The sequence below is a fragment of the Anabrus simplex genome, chromosome 1 (assembly GCF_040414725.1).
Source record: "Anabrus simplex isolate iqAnaSimp1 chromosome 1, ASM4041472v1, whole genome shotgun sequence".
NCBI classification, from domain to species: domain Eukaryota; kingdom Metazoa; phylum Arthropoda; class Insecta; order Orthoptera; family Tettigoniidae; genus Anabrus; species Anabrus simplex.
In genome coordinates this window covers 403,678,612-403,691,129 of record NC_090265.1, presented here as the reverse complement: position 1 = coordinate 403,691,129, position 12,518 = coordinate 403,678,612, and the positions used below count along the sequence as shown (strand labels likewise).

The 12,518-nt window shown below is 42.6% G+C and overlaps 1 protein-coding gene across 2 annotated transcripts in view; it reads left to right on the top strand.

Annotated features, from left to right (window-relative positions):
• TfIIEalpha (transcription factor IIEalpha) overlaps positions 1-12,518 on the top strand; it is an 82,873-nt gene that overhangs the window by 835 nt on the left and 69,520 nt on the right. Inside the window, exon 1 of one of the 2 annotated variants that reach the window (XM_067135039.2) lies at positions 6,627-7,038. The exons of the other annotated variant lie outside the window; for it this stretch is intronic. The gene's annotated coding sequence lies outside the window, so the exon portion shown is untranslated. Of the gene's footprint in view, positions 1-6,626; positions 7,039-12,518 lie in introns of those variants that run through there. 2 annotated transcript variants of the gene reach the window in all.

The window sequence follows — 12,518 nt, the reverse complement described above, 5'->3', positions numbered from 1 at the left end:
AATCGGGAGATAGTGGGTTTGAGCCCCACTGTCGGCAGCCCTGAAGATGGTATTCCGTGGTTTCCCATTTTCACACCAGGCAAATGCCTTAATTAAGGCCACAGCCGCTTCCTTCACATTCCTAGGCCTTTCCTATCCCATAGTCGCCATAAGACCTATCTGTGTCGGTGCGACGTAAAGCAAATAACAGGTAACAGTTTTAATTAGGCCTACTGTGTTGTTGGGGTGAAAGTGCCTCATGGCATCACTATAAGTATGCGAGTGTTAATGTAAAGAAAGTCTTCAGTAAAACTTCCATAAGCGGGCCGGGCATGGTGCGCCTCACACTCCGCTCGCTGTTTACACGTAGGCTTGGTGGCGGGTGATGCTGTCACCATCTGTTGAGAAAATGTGACGATAGGTTACAACCACTAAATGAACTTTTTTCTTGCTGTGCCGGCAGTATGCGCCGTGGCGATAGTTAAGTGCCTCTCGAAGGGAGTGTGGCCCAGGGGGCCACTGTTTCCATGACAGAGCTTGCCCTGAATTTACAAAGATAGGTTACAGCTACTAAATTATATTGGTAACCATGTGGCCACTGATCATGCAACCTCTAGCGGGAAAAAAGTTACATAGACTTCTTCACAGCTGATCGGAGCTCGCCAATGGGAGTAAAGATAATGGTGGCAATTTCTTCTTTCATGCTGTCTTGCTTTAAATTTTTCTATATAAGAATGCTTTTTGGGGCGGGATGGTGGGTTTATAGCAAGCGTAGAGGAAGGATCTCTCCTCTCTGGTACTCCAGGTACAGTAGAAATCCGATAGTTCGGGACCGGCCCGGTGCCGGATTACTGAAAAAGCCGGACTATCGGGCGGCACCTCTTACTACGATATAGGTTAAGGCGTACAGCGAAAAGATCTGTAACGCGGCATTTTGCAGTAAAATGTTGATCAGCAGAATCATTAGTTTAATAACACACTCCTCTTTTCAAACGTGTTGTTTCTTATTGCCATTCCATAATGGCCGGAGTTCATTGATTTTCTTGTCTGTAAGTTTTCCTTTACCATTTAGAGTCTTTCAATCTACAACTTCTCTTTTCCTTCTGTCCGCTTCAGTTTTTGAAGGAATGCTCCCATCCGTTTTTGAACGTGGCCCATACTTTCAATTTTTGAAATCTGTTTTTTTTTTTTTATCATAGCCTATGGTTTTCTTTGCAGTACTCATTGTAGCACACAGCCTTCTAGACTGAATATTTCCAGAGATAACAACTGGACTGTATCAGATACATTTGCACTATTAACTTTGAAATAATAAAAAATACACTTCCAATGGTTTCGACAAACAATGCATCAAATTGTTCAGGAGAGATCATTATTAAGAGATAATAACATTTAAAAAATACTGGAATGGTGCCGGACCATCGGGCGTTCCGGACTGTTGGATGCCGGACTAATGGAATTCTACTGTATTGTAAAACGTTCCTTTTCAATCTTTACTAATGATTACCAATGCCGGCCCGCTTGTGGAAGCGCAACCAAGTCTTCATTTGGCCAATCAGATGAGTGGAATTGTAAATAAAGGTTACAGATCTCTTCATATGGTTATGGGTGTATTTACGGGATGCATACTTTTGAACACACAATCAAGATTAGTGTACAAGCTCTGTAGACAACCATTCCTTACTGACGAGTTAAGACTCTGCTTACTGCTGCCCTCCTCTAGGCAGAGTGCTCAAGTATGTGAAGAAAGGAGGATGAAACAGGACTGTATATGGCTTGAATTCTATGCCACAGATGCTATGATTGAGAAGAAATTGGCTGAAACGAAGTATGAACTCCGACATGGAGTGGGTATGTGGGAAACTGGGAGTGAGATTTCTAGATCCTAATGGGTGGGTAGGAGATAGGGATTTGGGCAAAAGTTCAGTAAGACTTACCATTTTCCAGTGCATGCATCTAGGCGCGATTGTACTGTCATTTGTTTCTCTTTCGCTCACTTCTTGTGATGGTCGTGATCTTGTGGTGGACAGGGCTGCCAACTGTTCATCTAAAGAACTAGTCCTAGTGAAGCAGCGCTACATTTGAATTTATGAATTTCATGCTGTGACAAAGCCATTGGTCTGGATACGTTAGGGTAGGTTAGTGACAAAACAATTGTTCTGGATATGGTAGGGTAGATTAGTGACAAAGCTGTTGATCTGGATTGGTTAGGGTAGGATAGTGACAAAGCCATTGGTCTGGATCAAGCAGGGGGGTCTGGGGGCATAAGCCCCTAGGTTCCCTAGGCCTCTAGTATCCTGAATGACACCTCCATAGGTCTCGACACGTTAGGGTAGCTTAGTGACAAAAAACTTGGTCTGGATACGTTAGTTTAGGTTAATGACAAAGCCATTGATCTGGATTGGTTATGGTAGGTTAGTGACAAAACCATTGGCCTGGATCAAGCAAAGGGTGTCTGGGGGCATGGCCCCCAGGTTAGAAGCCGCAAAGCGGCCCTAGGTCTCTAGTATCCCACGTGGCACCTCCATTGGTCTGGATACGTTAGGGTAGGTTAGTGACAAAGTTGTGTATTTCTGGTGTGCGGGGTGGTAACAGAATTCATTTTACATCATTGTTGGGAGTGACGTCTTATCCCATTGTGTCTCACCCAGTGGAAATGCTGGAATGTAGTTAGGGGATGGACAATGGCGCGTGATAAATTGCATTAGGTTATAAAAGCAAAATTACTTCTGGGGGACGGTGGGTGGGTTCTTGGCTGTCGCAGTGAACACATCTCTCCTCTACAAGGTATTCCATTTAAGATTTCTAACATTTTACATCCTTATCATGCTAGGCCTATATGGTAAGTCATACTGAATTTCTACCGGGATCTGCGCTCAGATGGCCTTCACTTAAGCCGAAGTGGTACACATAAGTTAGGAAATTTGTTTAGAAGGGTTATAGGGAGGTACATTCAGAGAAACGGGTAGGCCTAGGGAGTGGTGATAAGGGAGCAGGGAACTGGAAATCAAGTAGGGATGACATAAAAATGTTAGTGCTCAACTGTAGAAGAATTTTAAGAAAGGAATAAAATTAAGTAATTTAATAGATATATACTCACCAGATATTGTAATAGGAGTTGAATCATGGCTGAGAAATGATATAATGGATGCATAAATTTTCTCACGGAACTGGAGTGTGTATTGTAGAGATAAAGGAATGGTAGGACGGGGAGTATTCATTTTGGTGAAAGAAGAATTTGTAAGCTATGAAAAAGTTGAAGATGACAAACATGAAATTCTAGGTGTAAGGCTCATCTCTAAAGATAATAAGCAACTTGATGTCTTTGGAGTGTACAGACTGGGAAAGGGTAGTGCAACAATGATTCAGAATTATTTGATCAGATAATCAGCTATGTGGGAAACGATAAGGAAAAGATAGTGATTGTAGTGGGTGATCTCAATTTACCAAATGTCATTTAGGAAAATAATGCGAACAAATGGCAAATAAGTTAATATGGGAAGGGCATCTGATTCAGAAAGTGATGGTGAGTATTAGGTGGAGTTGTACTGAACTGGTTAGGCCGGCCATACACGGTGCGGCGTACCGGAGAGGTTTACCTGAACAGTTGACCTGCACAGGTAAACCGGATCGTGGGTGGCACCTACGTTCGATGAACCTGCACAGGTGGCCAGACCTGTACAGGCGAGCCAGGAAGAATCGAAAAACAATTCCGTTACCTGCGCAGTTGAACATAACTGCATGTCTGTGTGATTCACCCAAGACCTGCACAGGTTTCGGCTCAGTTGAAGCAGGACAAGCGTAAGAAGAAGGTCTTGCATTCTATTTATTTGTTTTTATAAAACCACTCGGTTTGTTTTGTTTTGTCATTTCTTTTTGGTTACTGGTGATTTTTTGTTTTGTTTTGTTTTGATAGAATACTATGTCAAACCGTAAGTGAACTCAAGTTTTAGAGGAGTTTATCGAGTTGTACACATCTGAACCTTTTGGATTAAAGGTGACACAAATGAAAGCAATTTTTGGGGCACTGGTTCACTTATCCTCAAGTAATTACGATAGTCTCCTCCTTCTCCACTCAATTCTTTTAATAAATTGACGTGAGTGTAGCGATTTCCTCTCAACAACCAGTCTTTACACCATAAGTTGCAGGGTTTCCTTTGCTTTTTTTAAATTAGTTGCTAACAATACACCAACCACTGCGATCGCGTCATCATCTCGTCGTGTCAATGCCGTAAGGTCACCTGATGGGTAAACCGTACCGTGTTTGAGGGCGTCACCTGTACAGGTTTACTGCGCAGGTCAACTGTGCAGGTAAACCTCTCCGGTACGCCGCAACGTGTATGGCCGGCCTTAGAGGGAAGAATATTCTGGATGTTGTGCTGGTAAAATCAAATGAGCTCTACAGTGAAACCAAAGTAATAGATGGTACTACTGTAGTGATCACGAAGCTGTTTTTGTGGTAGTTAAAAATAAATGTGAAAGAAAGGAAGATATTAAAATTAGGACTATGAGGCAGTACCATGTGGCTGATAAAACAGGCATGACTGGGCAAGTTGGCCGTGCGTTCAGGGGCAGGCGGCTGTGAGCTTGCATCCGGGAGATAGTGGGTTAGAATCCCACTGTCGGCAGCCCTGAAGATGGTTTTCCGCGGTTTCCCATTTTCACACCAGGCAAATGCTGGGCTGTATCTTAATTAAGGCCACGGCTGCTTCCTTCCAACTCCTATCCCATCGTCGCCATAAGACCTATCTGTATCGGTCTGACGCAAAGCAACTAGCAAAAAAACAGGCACGAGGGAGTTTAAAAAAGTAACTATGATCGGTGGAAAGCGGTAAATAAAAATGTAAATAGACTCTGGAATGGGTTTAAAGCAGTTGTTGAGGAATGTGAAAATAGGTTTGTACCTTTAAAAAACCCCATGGCACTACAGCCCTTGTAGGGCCTTGGCCTACAAAGTGACCGCTGCTCAGCCTGAGGGCCTGCAGATTACGAAGTGTCGTGTGGTCAGCACGACAAATCCTCTCGGCCGTTATTCTTGGCTTTCTAGACCGGGGCCGCTACCTCACCGTCAGATAGCTCCTCTATTCTAATCACGTAGGCTGAATGGACCTCGAACCAGCCCTCAGGTCGAGGTAAAAATCCCTGACCTGGCCGGGAATCGAACCCGGGGCCTCCAGGTAAGAGGCAGGCACGCTACCCCTATACCATGGGGCCGGCTTTGTACCTTTAAGGTGGTAAGAAATGGTAAAGATCCACTTTATTATAACAGATAAGTAAAGAGACTAAGAAGGAGGTGTAGGTTGGAAAGAATTAGAGTTAGAAATGGCTGTGGAAGTAAGAAGAAATTGAAGGAACCTACTACAAAAGTGAATCTAGCAAAGAAGTCAGCTAAGGATAACATGATGGCTAGCATAATTGGTGGTCATACCAATTTTAGTGAAAAATGGAAGAGTATGTATAGGTAATTTAAGGCAGAATCAGGTTCCAAGAAGGACATTCCAGGAATCATTAATGAATAAGAGGAGTGTGTATGCGAGGATCTTCAAAAGGCAGAAGTATTCAGTCAGCAGTATGTAAAGTTTGTTGGTTACAGGGATAATGTCCAGGTAGAGGAGGTAACTAATACTATAGAATTATTAAAATTTACCTATGACAACAATGACATTTACAGTAAGATACAAAAGTTGAAAACTAGAAAAGCAGCTGGAATTGATAAGGTTTCGAGGGATATACTAAAGGCAATGGGTTGGGATATAGTACCATGTCTGAAGTACTTTTTTGGTTATTGTTTCCATGATGGAGCTATACCAAATGAATGGAGAGTTGCTATAGTAGCCTCTGTGTACAGGGTGGCCAAGATGTTTCCGTACCCCTAGTTCCATACGTTTCATATTATTATTTTGTTATATTATGACATGGACAATTGAGTTTGTATAATTGGGGAATTCAATAGTTGTTTTATTGGTATTGGTATCCCTGCTGCTAGCGTTCTTGTCAGTCTCATTTCAGTTGTTAAGTCATGGCGGACGTGAGCGGACACAGCTACACTGTTGAGGAGTGATTAGTGGCGTGTTTGTGGGTGCATGAATGAGCACATATGGGTCAAACAATGACAGTGATAATGAGTGCATTTAGAGATTGCTTTAGCAAACCCCCACCTTGTAAAGCTACTCTGCTTGATTGGGAGAAACGTGCATTTGCTTCAGGCAGTGTTAAAGACAGGCCGTGTAGTGGACGTAAGAAGACATGGGAAGAAACGTGTGCCGCCGTCGCTCAGTCATTTGAGCAGTCTCCATTGAAATCCATTCGCAAAAGAGAAGCTGAATTTCAAGTACCGCGGTCAACAATGCATGACCACATTAAAAGAGATTTGAAAATGAAAGGATTTAGGCCAATGCATGTGAATGAACTATCTGACAATGACATGGAGCAACGAGTTGCAGCCTGCTGTGCTTTGTTGGCACAATTCCCAACTGCTGTGTCTCGCTCAAGAGTGTTATTTTCTGATGAATGTGTGATATATCGCAGTTCACATAGGAGGAATGTGGTTTTCTGGTCTAAGGAAAATCCTCATTATGTGCAAGAATGTTATGGGGCCGGAATATCATCACGTCACTTGTGCGGACTGTTTTTTTTTTTTAATGGGTATGTGAATGGAAAATCTTATTTGCATATGTTACAATTTTGGTTAATACCTCAGCTTCAAGACAAGGGAATATTGGGTCATGTGTGGTTACAGCAGGATGGGGCTCCAGCACATTTTGCTATTCAGATGTGCGAGTTCTTTGATGAACAATTTCAAGGCCACTGGATTGGCCGTGGTTCACCAACATCTCCAGCCCCGTTGAAATGGCCACCACGAAGCCCAGACCTTACCACGCCAGACAACTCATTATGGGGAATAATCAAGTCCCATGTGGCTCATCGTCGGTACACGACTAATGAAGAATTGCACCAAAGTGTGGAGGAAGCCTTTCGCTCCATAACTCCTGAGATGCTCCGCAAGATGACAATGAGGACTTGGAGATGGATAGAACTCTGGTTTCATAGTTTTTATATGTAAGTACTCCACTATAATATGAAACGTATGAAACTAGGGGTACGGGGACTTCTCGGACATCCTGTATAAAGGAAAGCGTGATAGATATAAAGCTGAAAATGACAGGCCAGTCAGTTTGACACGCATTGCATGTAAGCTTTGGGAAAGCATTCTTTCTGATTAAATTAGACATGTTTGCAAAATTAATAACTGGTTTGATAGAGGGCAGTTTGGGTTTACGAAAGGTTATTCCAGTGAAGCTCAATTTGTAGGATTCCAGCAAGATATAGCAGATATCCTGGATTCAGGTCAGTTGAACTGTATTGCGATTGATCTATCCAAGGCATTTGATAGGGTAGATCATGGGAGACTACTGGCAAAAATGAGTGCAATTGGACTTGACAAAAGAGTGACTGAAAGGGAGGCTACCGGGCAAATTGGCCATGCGGTTAGGGGCGCGCAGCTGTGAGCTCGCATCCAGGAGATAGTGGGTTTGAATCCCACTGGTTTTCCTTGGTTTACCATTCTCACACCAGGCAAATGCTGGGGCTGTACCTTAATTAAGGCCACGGCCTCTTCCTTCTCATTCCTAGGCCTTTCCTCTCCCATCGTCACCATAAGACCTATCTGTGTCGGTGCAACATAAAGAAAAATAGTAAAAAAAAAAAAAAGGAAAAAAAAAAAGGTGGCTATGTTTTTAGAAAAGATAACTCATAGAATGAGAGTAGGTGAAGCTTTACCTGTCCCTTTAATAATTACGAGGGGAATTCCTCAAGGCAGTATTATTGGACCTTTATGTTTTCTTATATATATCAATGATAGAACTTGTCCTCGGACACTCCCGGCACTAAAAGCCATACGCCATTTCATTTCTTTTTATATCAGTGATATATGTAATGATGTGGAATCAGAGATAAAGCTTTTTGCAGATGATGTTGTTCTGTATAGAGTAATAAATATGTTAAAAGATTGTGAGCAACTGCAAAATGACCTTGATAATGTTGTGAGATTGACAGTAGGCAATGGTATGAAGATAAACGGGGTTAAAAGTCAGGTTGTGAGTTTCACAAATAGGAAAAGTCCTTTCAGTTTTAATTACTGCGTAAATGGGGTGAAAGTTCCTTTTGGGCATCATTGTAAGTACCTAGGTCTTAATATAAGGAAAGATCTTCATTGGGGTAATCACATGAATATGATTGTAAATAAAGGGTACAGATCTGTGCACATAATTATGAGGGTATTTAGGGGTTGTAGTAAGGATGTAAAGAAGAGGGTTTATAAGTCTCTGGTAAGACCCCAACTAGAGTATGGTTCCAGTGTATGGAACCCTCACCAGGATTACTTGATTCAAGAACTGGAAAAAATTCAAAGAAAAGCAGCTTGATTTTTTCTGGGTGATTTGTGACAAAAGAGTAGCGTTACAAAACTGTTGCAAAGTTTGGGATGGGAAGACTTGGGAGAAAGGAGGCCAGCTGCTCAACTAAGTGTTATGTAATACCAATATAATTGGTCCATTATTGGACATTATAAATTTTCCAGGTAACTCATTCCTGGTTGCCACCGTTTCGCCCCAGTGTGCCAAGTTGGGTTCATCAGTTGGTAAATGGCACACCCACCAAGATGCATGGCTAGAACATACCGTGGGAGATAGTAGGTTCGAACCCCACTGTCGGCAGCCCTGAAAATGGTTTTCCGTGGTTTCCCATTTTCACACCAGGCAAATACTGGGGCTGTACCTTAATTAAGGCCACGGCCGCTTCCTTCCCACTCCTAGCCCTTTCTTGTCCCATCATCGCCGTAAGACCTATCTGTGTCGGTGCAACGTAAAACAACTAGTAAAAAAAAAAATACCGTGGAGGCCACTGCGTAGGCTATTTGGAGCCACCGGCAGTGCCAATGCACTATGAGAGACTGTCATTTTCAAAAATTGATGCCTGCCTGGCTATCAGATGATAAAGATGTTGATTCCCGTGGGTAACCTGAAATATTTATTCCGAATGAGTAAATTTATAATACGAATATAGTTGGTCCGTTATTGGACATTATAAATTTTCCAGCTAACTCATTCCTGGTTGCCAGCATTTTGCCGCAGTGTGCCAAGTTAGGCTCATCATTTGGTAAATGGCACACCCACCAAGACACATTGCTAGAGCATACCATGGAGGCCACTGCATAGGCTATTTGGAGCCACCAGCAGTGCCAATGCACTATGAGGGGCATTGAGTGGTGTGAATAAAAATGAACACGCACTCTTTACTCGCGAATTTAGAGCAGGCACTCGCAATGAGGTGACTAAAAACCGCCTGTCGGAAGCAGTCACTCACAGCAGACCTGTGACCTTGAGCACACACTCCAGTCGCTCGAGTAGCAGAGTGGGCGCTCCAGATGTCTGGTGAATTAAGATAAAGCAGGCACTCTTTCCGGTAAGCGCCTGCTCATGTTTCCTTTAGCTAACGCAGTAGGTGACTCCAAATTATAGTGTCAAGTTCAATAGCATGGCAGAGGTAATGGTGCTGGTTAATCGGAAAAGAAAAGTATATAAACTTCGCAGAGAATCATCTCAACTTGATTACAGAGTGTTATAAAAGTCCAGTAAGAAGCATGCTGAAGAGCCTCCGTGGCTCAGACAGCAGAGCCACCGGCGTTTCGCCTTTGGGTTCCGTCGTTCAAATCTCGGCCACTCCATGTGGGATTTTTGCTAGACATAGCGGATGTAGGACAGGTTTTTCTCCGGGTACTCCAGTTTTTTTCCTGTCATATTTCATTCCAGCAGCACTCTCCAATATCATTATATTTCATTTGTCACTCATTAATCATTGCCCCAGAGGAGTGCGACAGGCTTTGGCAGCCGGCACAATTCCTATCCTCACCGCTTCATTCATTCCATTCCTGACCCGGTCAGATGACTGGAAACAGGCTGGGGATTTTCAAGGAGCATGCTGAATGGTTAGCGGAGCATGTTATGTTGGTGACCCTGGATTTCAGAGTGGAGTTGGTAAAGACATCTCGGAGAACTGTGTCAAAAATATTTTTGCAGGGTTTTACATGAACAGAAATGAAAGCAGATTATTAGATAAAATTCCAACAAATGTTGCTTAGATGCAGGAAGCACGGGCTAAGTGGCAAAAACGTTTGAGCTTCCCTTATGCTGTCGGAACTGTAGACTGTACTCATGTACAAATTCAGAAGCTACATGTTCATGGGAATGACTACATTTACAGAAAAGGCGTCCCTAGTATTAATGTACAGGCCACTTGCAATGGAAAGGAAGAATTCAAGCAGTGTAGATGTATCACGACCTGCTCTGTCTGTGACTCCCGAATTTGGAGAAACTCCGATGTTTGCAGAGTTATGACGCCTCTGTAGGAAGTCGAAGGGATGGACAACTTCTGCAGATCTTGCATCTTGCTTACATCACGCCGACACAGATAGGTCTTATGGCGACGATGGGATAGGAATGGTGTGGGAGTAGGAAGGGTGCGTCTGTGGCCTTAATTAAGGTACAACCCCAGCATTTGCCTAGTGTGAAAATGGGAAACCAAGGAAAACCATCTTCAAGGCTGCTGACATTGGGGATCGAACCCACTATCTCCTGGATGCAAGCTCACAGCTGCGCGCCCTTCACTGCACGGCCCACTCATCCGGTCCTGCAGATCTGGCTCCTTAAAAATTTCATTCAATTGTCAATATATTATTTTCAACATGATTGATGTTTGTGATGTACGTTATAGGCCTACCATTTTCCTCATTTATTAATGTCGTAATATTCAGGCTATGATTTCCTACCTTTCAGACGGCTGATGGTAAGGTTATTCTCCCCCTGCATCAGATTCATCAGCCGCTTCTCCCATTATTTTCACGATATTCATTTGTTTCCCGTACGCTTTAATTCTACTTTATATTTCAGTCTTGTTTTCATGTTTTGTAATTTTTTTACCAACAGTTGGACGGAAAATCTTCTTTTCCTTCTATCGCTTTTCCCACCTCTGTGGGATCCTGGGTTGAATTGTGTTGCACATGTGGATTTGGCCCTGTTTTACAGCCGGATGCTCTTCCTGATGCCAACCCTAGATGGAGGGATGTAATCACTATTGCGTGTTTCTGTGATGGTTGGTAGCGTAGTGTGTTGTGCGAATATGAAGAGGAAAGTGTTGGGACAAACATAAACACTCGGTCTTCTTGCCAGAAGTATTAATCAGAGGCGATTAAAATCCCCGACCCAGCCAGGACCCTCTGAACCGAAGCCCTCAATGCTGACCATTCAGCCAATCAGACGGTTGTCAGACGGAAATGTTTAAGTTAAATTTAGTGAGTAGTTCACACTGAACTGCATTTATTGCACTTGTTTTTTGTGCTCCTTATCCGGTAACTGTGACTCTGAAAACATAATTGTATGTTCCTTTAAAATGGAGATAAAAGCGGACTGGAATTCCACACTGTCGTCGTCTGCCATGTTAAGCATTGAACTACCCGGAAGTCATCGAAGTGTTATCACAGTTTAAGATGTTATACAGTATACATGGCATGTGCACGACCTTGATCGGTGACACTGAGAGGCTGCTCCAGACACTCGAGTGTACCCTGTGCTTCTGCTCTATATTTTTATTCACCGCAAATGCGGAGTGGAAGCTCATCGGCAGGGAGACAGTCAGGCATTCAGCGAGCACATGCTCACTCGCTTAGATTCATTTTTATTCACAACACCCATTGTCTCATTTTCAAAAATTGATGCCTGCCTGGACATCAGATGATAAGGATGTTGATTCTCATAGGGAACCTGAAATATTTGTTCTGAATGAGTAAATTTATAATACCAATATAGTTGGTCCATTATTGGACATTATCAATTTTTCAGCTAACTCATTTTTGGTTGCCAAGCATTTCGCTCCAGTGTGCCAAGTTGGGAAAATTTATAATGTCCAGTAACGGACCAACTATATTGGTATTATAAATTTACTCTTTCGAAACAAATATTTCAGGCTCCCTATGGGAGTCAACTTCTTTATCATCTGATGGCCAGCCATCAATTTTTGAAAATGAGACAAAGTCTCTAATAGTGCATTGGCAGTACCGGTGGCTCCAAATAGTCTACGCAGTGGCCTCGAGTGTATGCTTTAGCCATGCGTAGAGGCATGATTTTTTCGCATTGATTTTTGAACGATTTCGCGAGAAGGATAATAATTTTCGCGTTATTTCGCGAAATAGATATTGCCGTATCGCTTTAATTTAGCTTCAATGAAATTCCAAAATTAATCATTAAAGGTTTCATTATTATGGTTCAGAATTACTTATATGAATGGTAGATGTATAAATTACTAGTAAGCATCCAATGTTATTTCATTTTATTCCTGATTATGATTACATAGCACTTACATTACAGTATCATTGGGCCATCCTAACCATTCCTTACTTTGTGAAAAGATAACATAGCGCATGTTACAATGGAGCTCTCTTTCATTAGTCGTCTCCAGTCATTGACAATCAAATTGTACTTCGAAAA